The 13,800-nt window shown below is 46.6% G+C and overlaps 1 pseudogene across 1 annotated transcript; it reads right to left on the minus strand.

Annotated features, from left to right (window-relative positions):
- Nucleotides 1-11,634: 11,634 nt before the first annotated feature.
- LOC309532998 (lactosylceramide 4-alpha-galactosyltransferase pseudogene) lies at nucleotides 11,635-13,796 on the minus strand (annotated as a pseudogene). The gene is made up of 2 exons (XR_014224720.1): nucleotides 12,381-13,796; nucleotides 11,635-11,857 (listed from the first exon to the last, which is right to left on the minus strand). The product of XR_014224720.1 is annotated as a lactosylceramide 4-alpha-galactosyltransferase pseudogene (transcript).
- Nucleotides 13,797-13,800: the final 4 nt, after the last annotated feature.

Consider the following 13,800-nt stretch of genomic DNA (forward strand, 5'->3'; position numbering starts at 1 on the left):
GCTGCCTCTGCTGCCTCCCAAGGTGAGTAAGATGGTGGCCTCATGGTCACTTTCGGCCAGGCTCCTTTGGGCTGCTAAGGCTGGGGGCATCCTCTTCCCAGGCCCCTGTGGGGCAGCACGAAGAGGCACCTCTCTTTGGGGCAGGGAAGGGGCAGCTCAGAGACCAGGGGCAGCAGCTGCCTGGAAGACTCCCAAGAAGAGGGGAGAGGAACAGTGGCGTAGCGTGGGGGGTGCAGGGGGGGCCAGCCGCACCAGGCGCAACATCTGGGGGTTAGGGTTAGGGGGCGCAAATCCACAGCTTAGGGGGCACAAATTACTTGCCTTGCCCCGGGTGCTGACAACCCACGCTACGCCACTGGAGAGGAAAGGAGGCTGAGGGAACACTCCACCAGGGAGGGTGTTTGGAAAGGGATGAGGGGCTGTCGACTCTGCAGGCAAGCAGGGACATAACTGGGCTGACGCTCGGAGCGCCTTTCGCCACAGGGGAAGGGTCAAGTTGGTCCAGGGAGCTGTGCACTCAAAAAGGTTGACAAGCTCTGCCCTAAGCTATAAGGCCCGGGACATGGGTGGCGCTGTGGGTTAAACCACAGAGCCTAGGACTCACCGATCAGAAGGTCGGCGGTTCGAATCCCCGCGACGGGGTGAGCTCCCGTTGCTCAGGTCCCTGCTCGTGCCAACCTAGCAGTTTGAAAGTGTGTCAAAGTGCAAGTAGATAAATAGGTACTGCTCCGGCAGGAAGGTAAATGGCGTTTCCGTGCACTGCTCTGGTTCACCAGAAGCGGCTTAGTCATGGTAGCCACATGACCCGGAAGCTGTACACCGGCTTCTTTGGCCAATAAAGCGAGATGAGCGCCGCAACCCCAGAGTCGGCCATGACTGGACCTAATAGTCAGGGGTCCCTTTACCTTTAAACTATAAGGCAGATGGTATAAAGGAAGGCAGGAAGACAATTAATGTGCCTATCTAAGCTGGTGTAGAGTTTGTTTGTTTGTTTGTTTGTTTGTTTGTTTGTTTAAATCATTTTTGACAAGGCTCCCAGAGTGGCTTGAAAGAGATCAATAAGTAGGAGAAAACTGGATGTGAGATGGTTAGACCAGACACAACAATGTCTGCCTGAAGAGAAGTGGCCGTCTGCCTCACTTTTGACTGCTATGGTGATCCGTTCTCTCCTGAAAATTGTTTGCTTTTTAATTAGTTATTGCATAACTGGCTAAAAAAATACAAGGCAGCGTATTAAAGCATACCTTTAAAAAGAATAATAAATATTTTTAATTTAAAACACACACACAGAGAGAGAACCCTGCGCATAGACTTACTAAACAGATTTAAGGAAATAATTTAAGGATAAGGGAAGATTTACCGTAAATATCCCAGTTAGTCAGTTGGAAGAGACTTGTGAAAACAGGCATGCCTTCAGGGATTTCTTTAAAAGTGGAAGTCACTGGGTCCTTTTCAGTACCTGGGGTCAGTGAGTTCCAAAGACAAGGGGCTGGTGAAGCAAAAAGTACACAGGTGTGAGAAAAGTAGGTGCAATCTTTGGTCTAAGGATGCCAAGTTCCTCATGCCCCCAAGTTATTTGCAGCACCCACACAATCTATAATCCTTCACCTTCCTCCCCCTTCAGTCCAGATTTATACTCCCTGAGGAAAATCCAATAAGTTTTTGTGGTGTGTTTTTTTAAAAACTATAACTAACTCCACATTGGCATTATCTAAAGTCTGTATTTACAAATCGAAGTCCCTGCCCAAAAGTGGCATAACTAAATAACTGATATCAGAGGAATCCAGATCTAGGAGGACTTTGAAGTGGAAATATAGAGGGGAAAAACACAAAAGCAACAAATGGCAAGTAACAAAGGTGAGTTGCCTGCACTTTACTTGAACAAAGTACAGGAGGGGTATTGGGATAACAGGATCGGTTACTTATGGAAACCCTTTCGTTTGCAGCATCTAACAAGTGAGTCTTGGTTAAACAGGAGACTTTACCTTTCAAATGAGAGAAAGAGATGGAGGGAGGGAGGGAGGGATGTAGGCAAGAAAATAAGAAAGTTATTTATGGTAGGAAATGCAGAAACTTTGGTTCTAGTCTGGCTAGTCTAGAGAAGAACAAGACAGCCATGCTTGCTCCTTTGGTTCTCTTGGAGGATAGTGAAAGATGACCTCTCGATCTGAGGTCAAAGAGAGAAGTTGGAGAAGGAACTGGCAAGCAGGATGCAACCAAAGATGTCTCAGTCTAAACAACAAGGAGATAGAAAAATAAGCTGATAGGTTAAAGGTATGTGGCAGTCTGGTAACAAGGATGTGCCTCACTCTATCTTTCTTAAAGGTAAAGGTAAAGGGACCCCTGACCATTAGGTCCAGTCGTGGACAACTCTGGGGTTGTGGTGCTCATCTCGCTTTATTGGCCGAGGGAGCCGGCGTACAGCAGGACTAAGCCGCTTCTGGCGAACCAGAGCAGCGCACGGAAAGAACGTTTACCTTCCTGCTGGAGCGGTACCTATTTATCTACTTGCACTGCGTGCTTTCAAACTGCTAGGTTGGCAGGAGCAGGGACCGAGCAACGGGAGCTCACCCCGTCGCGGGGATTCGAACTGCCGACCTTCTGATCAGCAAGCCCTAGGCTCTGTGGTTTAACTCACAGCACCACCCATGTTCCTCTATCTTTCTTAACCTCATGCAAACCCCTCTTCTGCAAGCTGAGCTACACCCATGACCCTTTTTCAGCAGGAATGGCATTCCAGCACCTCTCAGGCGGTCTCTGGAAGTGGGAAGAAGCCCTGACCAACCTCAGCAAAGACCTGCTGCTCCTCCAGCTCATGAGGAGACCCTCCCCAGATCCCAATGGGGACATCCTCTATGGGCTCTGGAGAGCGTCTCCTCGTGAGCCAGAGGCGCAGTAGGGTTTTGCTGAGGCTATTCAGCCTCCCAGCTGGACAGCTATGCCTCAGCTGAGCAAGCCCCCACGGGAGCCAGGGACACTGGGGGGCTCTTTAAGGTGCTAAGCTGAAGTGCGAAAGGCTGCCTGCACCTCAGCAAGCCTCAGTCTGGCAAGGAAACACCACCCTCAGCCTGAAGAAATCGCCTGTGGGCTGTGGGCTGAGTCTTCTGACGGAAGTGTGTTCCGGCACCTTTTGGTCTTGGGGGAAAAGCTGCAACCAAACTTCCAACAAGAAAGTGGCGTAAACAGGAAGGGAAAGGAGAAACCCTTCTATTTTTACAGAAACATGAAAAGAGATCTTCTACAGTGAATAAGAAACACCAGTGGTTTGGGGCAATGCGAAGAAGAAACAAAAGGAGCATTGCAGCAATAAACTAGAATAAGAAATTATTCATAATTTGAGCTCGTTAGAGAGAAAACAGTGAGCTTAACGTCAGCAAGTTGCTATTGGCACAATTTTGAAAGACCTGGTTTTGGAATGAAAAAGAAGCAAGTTTCTCGCTTATGAAGTGGACCTATAAAGCCAAACGCAGGACTTTTATCAGTCTCTTCCCATGGAGGGCACTAGAGGGCAGCAGTTTGCCATTTCCAGTTTAGTGGTCTCTGAAGCAAGCCTGTGCTGGCTTAGGAGTTTCCTTCTAAATCCATCCCTCCACATTAATATTTACTCCCTTAAATTGCAGCCAGACCTTCTCTGCAAGATAGGGGGCGTAAGAGATGGCATTTGCCTTCCAGTCCCTATCCCCACACACTCAACAGATTTGCTTCTCACTGCTGTGCTCGTTCTGAATTTGCAGGCATAAAGTCACCTGAGCAACTTACCATGTTGGTGTAACTACACGATCCCACTTTTGCCATAGAACAAAAGTCTTCAGGCTTTTCGGACCCGGGAGCTACCTTTAATCGAAGTGCGCATTTGGGGACCCAAGCTTTTAACCATTTACTTGCCTGTCCTGGCAAATAGAAGGGGAAGAAATGGAGGCAGTGAGAGATTTTACTTTCTTGGGCTCCATGATCAATGCAGATGGTGACAGCAGCCACGAAATTAAAAGACGCCTGCTCCTTGGGAGAAAGGCGATGGCAAACCTAGACAAGATGCCTGCTTCTTGGGAGAAAAGCAATGACAAACCTAGACAGCATCTTAAAAAGCAGAGACATCACCTTGCCGACAAAGGTTCGTATAGTTAAAGCCATGGTTTTCCCAGTAGTGATTTATGGAAGTGAGAGCTGGACCATAAAGAAGGCTGATCGCCGAAGAATTGATGCTTTTGGATTCTGGTGCTGGAGGAGACTCTTGAGAGTCCCATGGACTGCAAGAAGATCAAACCGCTCCATTCTTAAGGAAATCAGCCCTGAGTGCTCACTGGAAGGACAGATCGTGAAGCTGTGGCTCCAATACTTTGGCCACCTCATGAGAAGAGAAGACTCCCTGGAAAAGACCCTGATGTTGGGAAAGATGGAGGGCACAAGGAGAAGGGGACAACAGAGGACGAGATGGCTGGACAGTGTTCTCGAAGGTACCAGCGTGAGTTTGACCAAACTGTGGGAGGCAGTGGAAGACAGGAGTGCCTGGCGTGCTCTGGTCCAGGGGGTCACGGAGAGGCGGACATGACTAAACGACTAAACAACAACAACAATGCTCCTGCTGTGCAATTCATCCTATGCCAGGTTGCAAGTCTAGGAGTGGGCCCTGACCAGTACCTCAGGGTTGATGAAACCGGCCCCTGCTCAGGGCATAGGCTTGGGGGGGCACATAAAAATCACCTATCAGACTATGGAGTGTATGATGTACCCTATTTTTTGCTCCATAAGACACACTTTTTTCCTCCTAAAAAGTAAGGGGAAATGTGTGTGCGTCTTATGGAGCTTGCTCTGGCTTTTCAGGGAGGTGGGAGAAGGGACGGAGGGCAGCCCGTCAGTCCCTTCTCCCACCTCCCAGAAAAGCCAGCAAGAGCCGCTCTATCTTTAAAGAGCTGAGCATGTCGGTGGCTCTTGCTGGCTTTTCTTGTTTTCCTCCTCTAAAAACTAGGTGTGTCTTATGGCCGGGTGCGTCTTATAGAGCAAAAAATATGTGTATGGCATAGCGATGCTCCTGTCATGGCGAGATCCAACACAGGAGAAGCTTCCTGTCCTGGCACTGTGGCACCAAGGTAAAGTGATTGCGCAGAGTGGGCGCTGATACGGCTCCTTTCTAAGGGACAGTAGGGAGGGCTCTGGCCCACCAACTGAAGACCAGTGCCATAGAGGAAACTGGGATGAGGTGACCCTATTTGGCAGCGGCTAATGCTGCTCTGTATGCAGCAAATTCACTCTCATTAAAATGAAATCTAGTTTCTCAGCATTCTCAAGATCCTAGCCCTGGTAGTTTAAGAGAACCCTGAATGCTATATGATTATTATAGTTGAATAGATTATAGTTGTCACCTGCTACAAGGAGGTAACAGGTTCCCTTCCAACTCTATGATTCTATGACTTCACCTTTACCTTACCTGCAGACCAGTTCCCACATGCATGATTGGAGTGCCCATCTGCTGATTGCTGCATGCTTAGAATCATAGAATCATAAAGTTGGAAGAGACCACAAGGGCCATCGAGTCCAACCCCCTGCCAAGCGGGGGGCAGTAGATGAGTGAACAGTGATGGGCAGTGATGAGTGATAAGTGAACAGTGATGAGCAGTAGATGAGTGAACTAGCTTGGTTGATAAGCACTGGACAGGAACCAAAGTGCTTGCATGAGATGTTCCATTCATTTATGGGAGATGTTCAGTTCCCACTCCAGTGGCAGCCCCTGCCCCTCTCAAAAGCCCCTCCCCACATCAACAGCGTCTAAGAGGCATCAGGCAGGCCAAACGTTAGCCTCTTAGGTCCCCCTTTTAACAAAAGCAGAGATTACAAACCATCGTGCAAGTGAGTGGAGGGTTGCACACAAGGTCCCCTGTGGAGATCTCTTCTCACCTTGATGGTGCAGTTATTCAGTGGCGAACATGCATGTGTGAACCAGCCCCACATTGAAACTTCTTAGAATGTGATTGAGCCTGCAATCACCATCAAAGGGTGGAAGTTGAACCCTGAATACAAAGTTTGTCATGACCAACTGTAGTGGTTTGGAGTTACTCGTGCGTAAACTGTCACCGTTTGGGAGCTTAACGGCCTGGGTTAAACCGTCTTGACTGCACAGCCCATCTCCGCGTGGCTGCCTCAGTCGCTAGCAGAATCTGTCTGTGGGCGTTTCTTAAACCTTTTCCAGCATAAAAGCTGTTTGACACCCAGTAGTCTCCGCCTCTCATTGCGCGGGAAGTCTTCTGCGCAGGGAGGGCGTGGGTAGTGGAGGACCAGTGCTCTCTTCACTGACGTCCAGGGAAGAATCCCGGAGCCCTTTCCCCTCTTCCCCCATTTGCTCTCCTGGATCCTTGGTGTTACGCTGATTTCCTTCCCCCTCTATCAAGCTGCGTCTCCCCCTGGTGCTGGTACCTTCTCCTGCAGAATCGGAGAGCCTCTCCTTCTCCTGTTGCTCCGATGTCAGTTTCCTGACACCAACCAACCTCAGTTTCCACTCTGTAAACAAGGCGGCATAGTTCTCTTTCCCAAATGATAATTGTGAGGCCAAATGTGATGGGAAAGTTCTGTGCAAACTGATGTCTCAGTGCAGCCACCTGAAATGTTGAGACAAGAGGCCCACATGCAAGGGCCTAGATCCCAGCATAACTTTGCAAATTGCGCTCCTGCACCAGGACACTCGGGATGGTGGAACTGTGTCCACGTGACTGGGATGACACAGCTGCCCTCATGCAAAACCGCCTCGAACGCTTGAAGAAAGCAAGGCCAGGTGCAGAAATGGAGAGTAGCGATAACGTCTCCCAGCTACAGCCACAGGTCACAGTAATCTGTGTGCCCTGGCAGAATCGCCTAATGAGAAATGAAGTCAATAATGAGAGTGATGTTCTGATTAGTAATGAAGCTCTCAGGCTGATTGATTGTTGGACAAATTTGCCCCAGGGATCTTCCCCAGAGGGAGTCAATTGCTCAGTGAGAAGAAAGAGTCGGACACCGAGATCAGGCAAAACCAAAGGTTGTTTATTCTCGAAACAGTGCTACTCCCCAGCTTGTGCTGTAAAGATGGAGGGCCCCGTCTTGTTCACATCAAAGCTACTTTATGCCCTATAGTCTGTCCGAATTTCCCTCCTACATTCTCCTCTTGCATGGGTAGGCAAACTAAGGCCCGGGGGCTGGATCCAGCCCAATCGCCTTCTAAATCTGGCCCGCGAATGATCCGGAAATCAGTGTGTTTTTACATGAGTAGAATGTGTCCTTTTATTTAAAATGCATCTCTGGGTTATTTGTGGGGCATAGGAATTTGTTCAATTTTTTTTTCTAAATATAGTCTGGCCCCCCACAAGGTATGAGGGACAGTGGACCGGCCCCCTGCTGAAAAAGTTTGCTGACCCCTGTCCTATTGGTTAGGAGACTGTAGTTTACAGACTTCCCGGTCCGCCTATTTCATATATGTACCCCTTGATATGTACCCCCTCCAATACATACAGCCTATGATCATGCTGATCAGCTTTAGCTCCACCAGGGGCAGTTTGACTAATATTTGTAGCCTAATTAAGCATGCACAATCGTTTTCGAACTGTTCTCCTCCATTTTCCCTTGTGGTTTTGAGTCACCTACAAACCTTACTAGTACCTTATAAGGCATTATCTTTCAGCTACTCTCAGCAATTTCTTAACTTGACTTATTACCACAAGTTTCCTCTTTCTTTGCAATGCAAGCAGTTACAACAGCAAGGTATGGTCGTTTCTGCGAAGCTTTTGTTACCCGTTTATCCCACATTGATATATTAAAATTAACAAGTCACCAGGTCCAGATGGCATATCGCTCAGTTTCTTAAAGAACTGAAATTCAAAATTGTTGATCTTCTACTAAAAATGACGAATCATCAAAATTTATACCATTCTTACTGAATTATTATTATTATTATTATTATTATTATTATTATTATTATTATTATTACTACTACTACTATGCCCATCTGACTGGGTTTCCCCAAACATTTGGGGCAGCTTATAGTACATATAAAAGCATAGTAAAACCTCAAACATTAAAAACCTCCTGATACAGGGCTGCCTTCAGATGTCTTAAAAGTCAGATAGTCGTTTATTTCCTTGACATCTGACAGGAGGGCATTCCACACGGAGGGTTCCACTGTCAAGAAAGGCTTCTGCCTGGTTCCCTATAACTTCACTTCTCTCAGTGAGGGAACCGCCAGAATGCCCTCGGCGCTGGACCTCAGTGTCCAGGCTGAACGATGTGGGTGTAGATGCTCCTTCAGATATACAGGACCGAGGCCATTTGGGCTTTATAGGTCAGCACCAACACTTTGACTTAGGCTTGGAAATGTACTAGGAGCCATTGCCTTTCAGGACTGCTGTTATGTGGTCCCGGCGGCCACTCCCAGTCACCAGTCTAGCTGCCGCATTCTGGATTAGTTATCGTTTCCGAGTCAGCTTCAAAAGTAGCCCCACATAGAGTGCGTTGTAGTAGTTCAAGTGGGATATAACCAGAGCATGCCATACCCTCAAACATTTCTATGGTGAAAATAGGAATGTCCCATTCCATATTGATAATTTTTCTATTTATACCCCACATATCTTACCGAGTTGCCAAGCCACTCTGGGCAGCTTCCAACATACCATATTTTTCGCTCTATAAGACGCACCAGACCACAAGACGCACTTAGTTTTTGGAGGAAGAAAACAAGAAAAAAAATATTCTGAATCACAGAAGCCAGAACAACAAGAGGGATCGCTGCTCAGCAAAAGCAGTGATCCCTCTTGCTGTTCTGGCTTCTCAGATAGCTGCGCAGCCTGCATTCACTCCATAAGACGCACACACATTTCCCCTTACTTTTTAGGAGGGGAAAAGTGAGTCTTATACAGCAAAAAATACGGTATATAAAAACATAATAAAGCATTAAGTATTTAAAAACAACAACACTTCCCTATACAGGATTTCCTTCAGACAGCTCAGGGGTCAGATAGCTCCATACACTCCAACTTTTCTCCAATGAAAATAGGGACATCCTAAGGAAAAGTGGGACATTCCAGGATCAAATCAGAAACCGGGAAGGCTTCTCCAAATCAGGGATATCCCTGGAAAATATGGACACTTGGAGGGTCTGGCATGCATCACTCTGGTGAGACAAAGTAGGATGCCTGCCAGCTTACCTGGTGGACAGCCAGAGAATTACTGGTAGCTTCTGCAAAGAGAAGTTCTGCCTCTCCAAGCTTTTAGAATTGTTTGGGGGGGCAACAAACGTGTAAATGTGAGCAATGTGGTAGACGTCTTATATTTTGAGATCGGCAGCTGCTCAATGGAATGGGGATCCGCTTTGTCCTGCTGATATATCTTGCGCGCTGCTCACCACTAAAACTTTTTGATGGCTTTTTACCCAGGTCCAAAACAAATGGGAACTGTCACTGTTTTTTTGGATATGTGATAAGCAGCTACCCTATTAATTCTCTTCTTAATGTGCGTTCTAAACTAAGCTCCTGACACAGCACCAGATTGTTCTTTATTTCTGTTCCTCTGCCTTAAAAAAGAACTTGCATTTTCTGATCTATGCGAGTTGTGAGGAACCCATAGTTGTTGCATTTTGAAGGGGAACAGTGGATCGTTTCCTTGTTCCTACATCCGACTTTGTCAATCAAGACTGAAAAAGGGCACTCCATTGCTGCTTTCTTACGTATAACATTTTATTCTGTGTGAAGACCCCCAAGACCTCCCAAAGAAAGACGCAGTGGACACCAATATTAGTTTAAGGTTATTGGCATAATTTTGGCCACAACTCTATTGATTACAGAATGTGAGTGGTTTGCTTAGGCACTGGTTCGACTAGCTGTGCCTGCACCTCTGGCAGGGCAGCACTGATGCCTGGACTCTGGCAGAAGTCTGTCAGGGTAAACATCCTAGGGGAGCGTTGGTCCTACCACAGACGCAACCTCACCCCAAAATGTTCCCAGGTGCTCTGTTGTGGCCCTAACCCAGGGGTCAGCAAACTTTTTCAGCAGGGGGCCGGTCCACTGTCCCTCAGACCTTGTGGGGGCCAGACTATATTTGGGCGGGAGGGGGGGAATTAACGAATTCCTATGCCCCACAAATAACCCAGAGATGTATTTTAAATAAAAGGACACATTCTACTCATATAAAAACACACTGATTCCCGGACTGTCTGTGGGCCGGATTTAGAAGGCGATTGTGCCAGATCCAGCCCCTGGCCTTAGTTTGCCTACCCATGCCCTAACCCCTGGAAGGGGATCAGACAGAAGCATGGCGAGCCCCTGGATTCCTTTAACGGAATACCCGATTGCACATTGGGAGGGGCAGGTGTGACAACCTCCCATCCCCTCCACCTTGAACCAATGCCTAACCGCCAAACCTTACAAAATTGTGACCATCTGCTACCCTGCAGGTGAAACCCAAGTGGCACCAGCCAATCTGCCAAATGGGGAAATTCCTACTGGGCCCCTGTCCCAAAAACAAATGACCCACGATGGCATAGCCTGAGAAAGGTAGTTTTGCAAGGAACTGGAGTTCTTCTTAGTACAAACATCTGGCATGTGCTGTGCCTCTGCTGAGCATGCTGAAGACAGAAGCATTCAAGGCACCAAGGAGTAAAAGGGGTGCTTTGTTTACATGTTGAGCATCAGTGAAAAAAATGCAAAGAAAGTTCTGCTAACTTCATAATGTAGCTGAGCATTACGAGCTGAGGAGCTTCACATACCAAGCCAAGTAAATGCAAATTTCAGTCCTCTCTTTCCCCCTTTTTGAAAATAGGGACAACATTTGCCCTCCTCCAGTCTGCCGGGACTTCGCCTGTTCTCCAGGAATTCTCAAAGATGACTGCCAGTGGTTCTGAGATCACATCTGCCAGTTCTTTTAATACTCTTGGATGCAGTTCATCTGGCCCTGGAGACTTGAATACATCTAAACTAGCCAAATATTCTTGTACTATCTCCTTAGTTATTCTGGGCTGTGTTTCCTTTGCTGAATCATTTGCTCCAAATTCTTCAGGTCGGGCATTGTTTTCTTTATCGGAGAAGACTGAGGCAAAGAAGGCATTGAGTAGTTCAGGTAGTACATGTTGAGCATGTAGTAGTACATGTTGAGCATCGGTGAAAAGAATGCAAAGAAAGTTCTGCTAACTTCATAATGTAGCTGAGCATTACGAGCTGAGGAGCTTCACATACCAAGCCAAGTAAATGCAAATTTCAGTGAGGCAAGGCACATTAACTGAGGTACGAAATGTTCAGACGCGATCATGAAAATGTATGCAATGCACATGTAGTTCCAGCCTGAATCTATTCCCATCTTTAAATTGCAAAAGCCTGCAGTCATGGTTTCAGTGTCATATTCTGCTGGCACCTAGCCCTTCTTTTTAGAAAATATGCATGTTTCTTTTATGGTCAGAATAAGGAAGACTCCCAACTCAAAAGTTTGCATATATCTTACTTGGCCATCATAAAAGTACAGTGGTACCTCAGGTTACAAACACTTTGAGTTACGTTTTTTTCGGGTTATGAATGATATTAACCCGGAAGTGAGTTTTCCGAGCTCTTGGAGGCCTCACAGCTGCCCAGAGCCAAGCCCAGACACCCGTGGGGCCTACGGAGACTCCGCAAATGGCCTCCAGCTGCGTGAGCTCTCAGAGGCCTCCATGAATGCCGGAAGCCAAGCCAATTGTGGAAGAGGACCCTGAGCCCCCATCCAAACAATGACTATCATCAGCACAGGTAAGGAAAAAAACACATTTCCATTTTGTACTGTTTTGTTAATTTCATTTTATGGATCAATGGCCTCTTTAGGTAGTAAAATTCATGTAAAATTGCTGTTTTAGGGGTCGCTTTTCATCGTCTGGTTCCTGTTGAGTGTGTTTCATTTGTTAATTGAGTCCCTCACTGCTAATCAGAGGCTTCCTGTTGAGTCTGCCAACTGTTGAGTCGCAAACACCCACGCAACACACAAGTTATATTTGGAGGTTTTGTTTTTGCTAATTTTTTGCATTTTGCTTTGTTTGGCGTTTTCAGTATTTTGACTGTGACTTGACTTGTTCTTCATTTTATGGGACTGACTTGTGACTTCGCTTTTGTGGCTGTGGCTTGTGACTTCATTTTTGTGACTTGTTTTTGTGACTGTGTAGAACCCAGTTCAGCTACTGGTTGATTGTGTGACTGCAGAAATGGATAAAAGCCCCCCCCATCCAAACTGACTATCATCAGTGCACGTAAGAAAATAAGATGTTAATTTTATCTAAGATACTGTCTTATTTATTTTATAGTACAGTACATTGATTATTGCCTTCATTTTATGGATCAATGGTCTTGTTTTACAGTAAAATTCATGTAAAATTGCTGTTTTCGGGGGTGTTTCTCATCATCTGGAACGGATCAATACACTTTCCATTACTTTCAATGGGAAAGTCCACTTCAGGTTAAGAACGCACTTCCGGAACCAATTTAGTACTTAACCTGAGGTACCACTGTATTCTTTTCTGAACTCCCAAGCCTGCTGGAACTCACAGCCATTCAGCTGCTCTTTGAAATGTTGAGCCAGCAACTCTACTGCTCCGTGGGGCTACCATTGTCAAATGGTGATAGAGAATGGTGATTACCTGCCAGGGCTGAACAGCTTGGCTGATTTGCATTTGTATCAACAGCAGGCTGCTGCTAGGCCCTGCCCCTTCAGAATGAGATCTTCATGAGCCTGTATGTGGAAGGACAATAGTGGGATTGCAGCTGAGCTAGCAAGGTTTTAGAGGTGATCGCAAGTTGTGTCCCTTGACTTTTCTTATTCCAGACATGCACTGCATAGGAGTTTCTAAAGAGTATGGGAAGTTCGGAAGCATTAATTGCTTCAAAATACTTCCTCCAATCCTGCCAGCGAATGGGATAAAAGGCATCTCGTGGGACAGCAGTAACACCCTTACAGCTTTTGCTGCTTTGGAGGCTATGGACAGAGCACCACCTCATAAAAATGCGAGTCAGGAGCTGTGGGCCCTGGTGCCCCCAGATCCAGCGGTTGTAGTCCACCACAAAGTCCTGCATGCAAAGCTCTATAAACTTGTGTTTGGGCTCAAACGAGAGAAAGGCACCATTAAGTATATATTTGGACTGCGTACCAAGCACATTGGTGAGGTTATTTAAGTTCTTGAGGACTATGAAGTCTGTGTCTAAATAGATGCCACCAAGTTTCCACATGATGGCGATTCGGCATGCATCAGAAAGGATGGGCAAGAAATATGGCCCCTCCCTCTGCTGAGCCACTGAGTACCAGCCAGCGAGGGGGGTGTTAGAGAAAAGGTTAATCAAGTCCAAATGTTTGAATTCAATGTTGGGGAAACAGCTAAGCAAGGAGAAGGCCACGTGTTTGGGCAAAGTCTTATTGTAGCTTGCTAAACCCTTCATAAGAACAATGATTCTGGACTCAGGGTGAACCCTGGCTGCTGATTCAACAGAACACATAAACAGGAAGTTTGGATTCATTCGTTCCGATGTCTCTACAAAGTATATGTCTTTGTGTGATGAAGGAGGCCATCTGGATGAAGGAGTGGGAAGAGGAGGACACTTAACCTCTGTAGGCAAACTGTAGTGCTGTCTCTTGTCTTGGGCATCCTGGGTGATTCTCCAGTAGAACATGATACAGATGAAGGACATGAACTTAAAGATGATGATGCACACAGCCCAGAGTTTGTAGTTTGAAGTCAACTTGATTAATTTCAGTATGCAGGTAGGCACTTTCCACATCGTCTACTCACTACAGAGTTTTGAACTTGAAGGAAAACCAAAATGAGCTGCAAGCAAACAA

Source organism: Podarcis vaucheri (assembly GCF_965113315.1).
Source record: "Podarcis vaucheri genome assembly, chromosome: 5".
In the NCBI taxonomy this organism is placed as follows: domain Eukaryota; kingdom Metazoa; phylum Chordata; class Lepidosauria; order Squamata; family Lacertidae; genus Podarcis; species Podarcis vaucheri.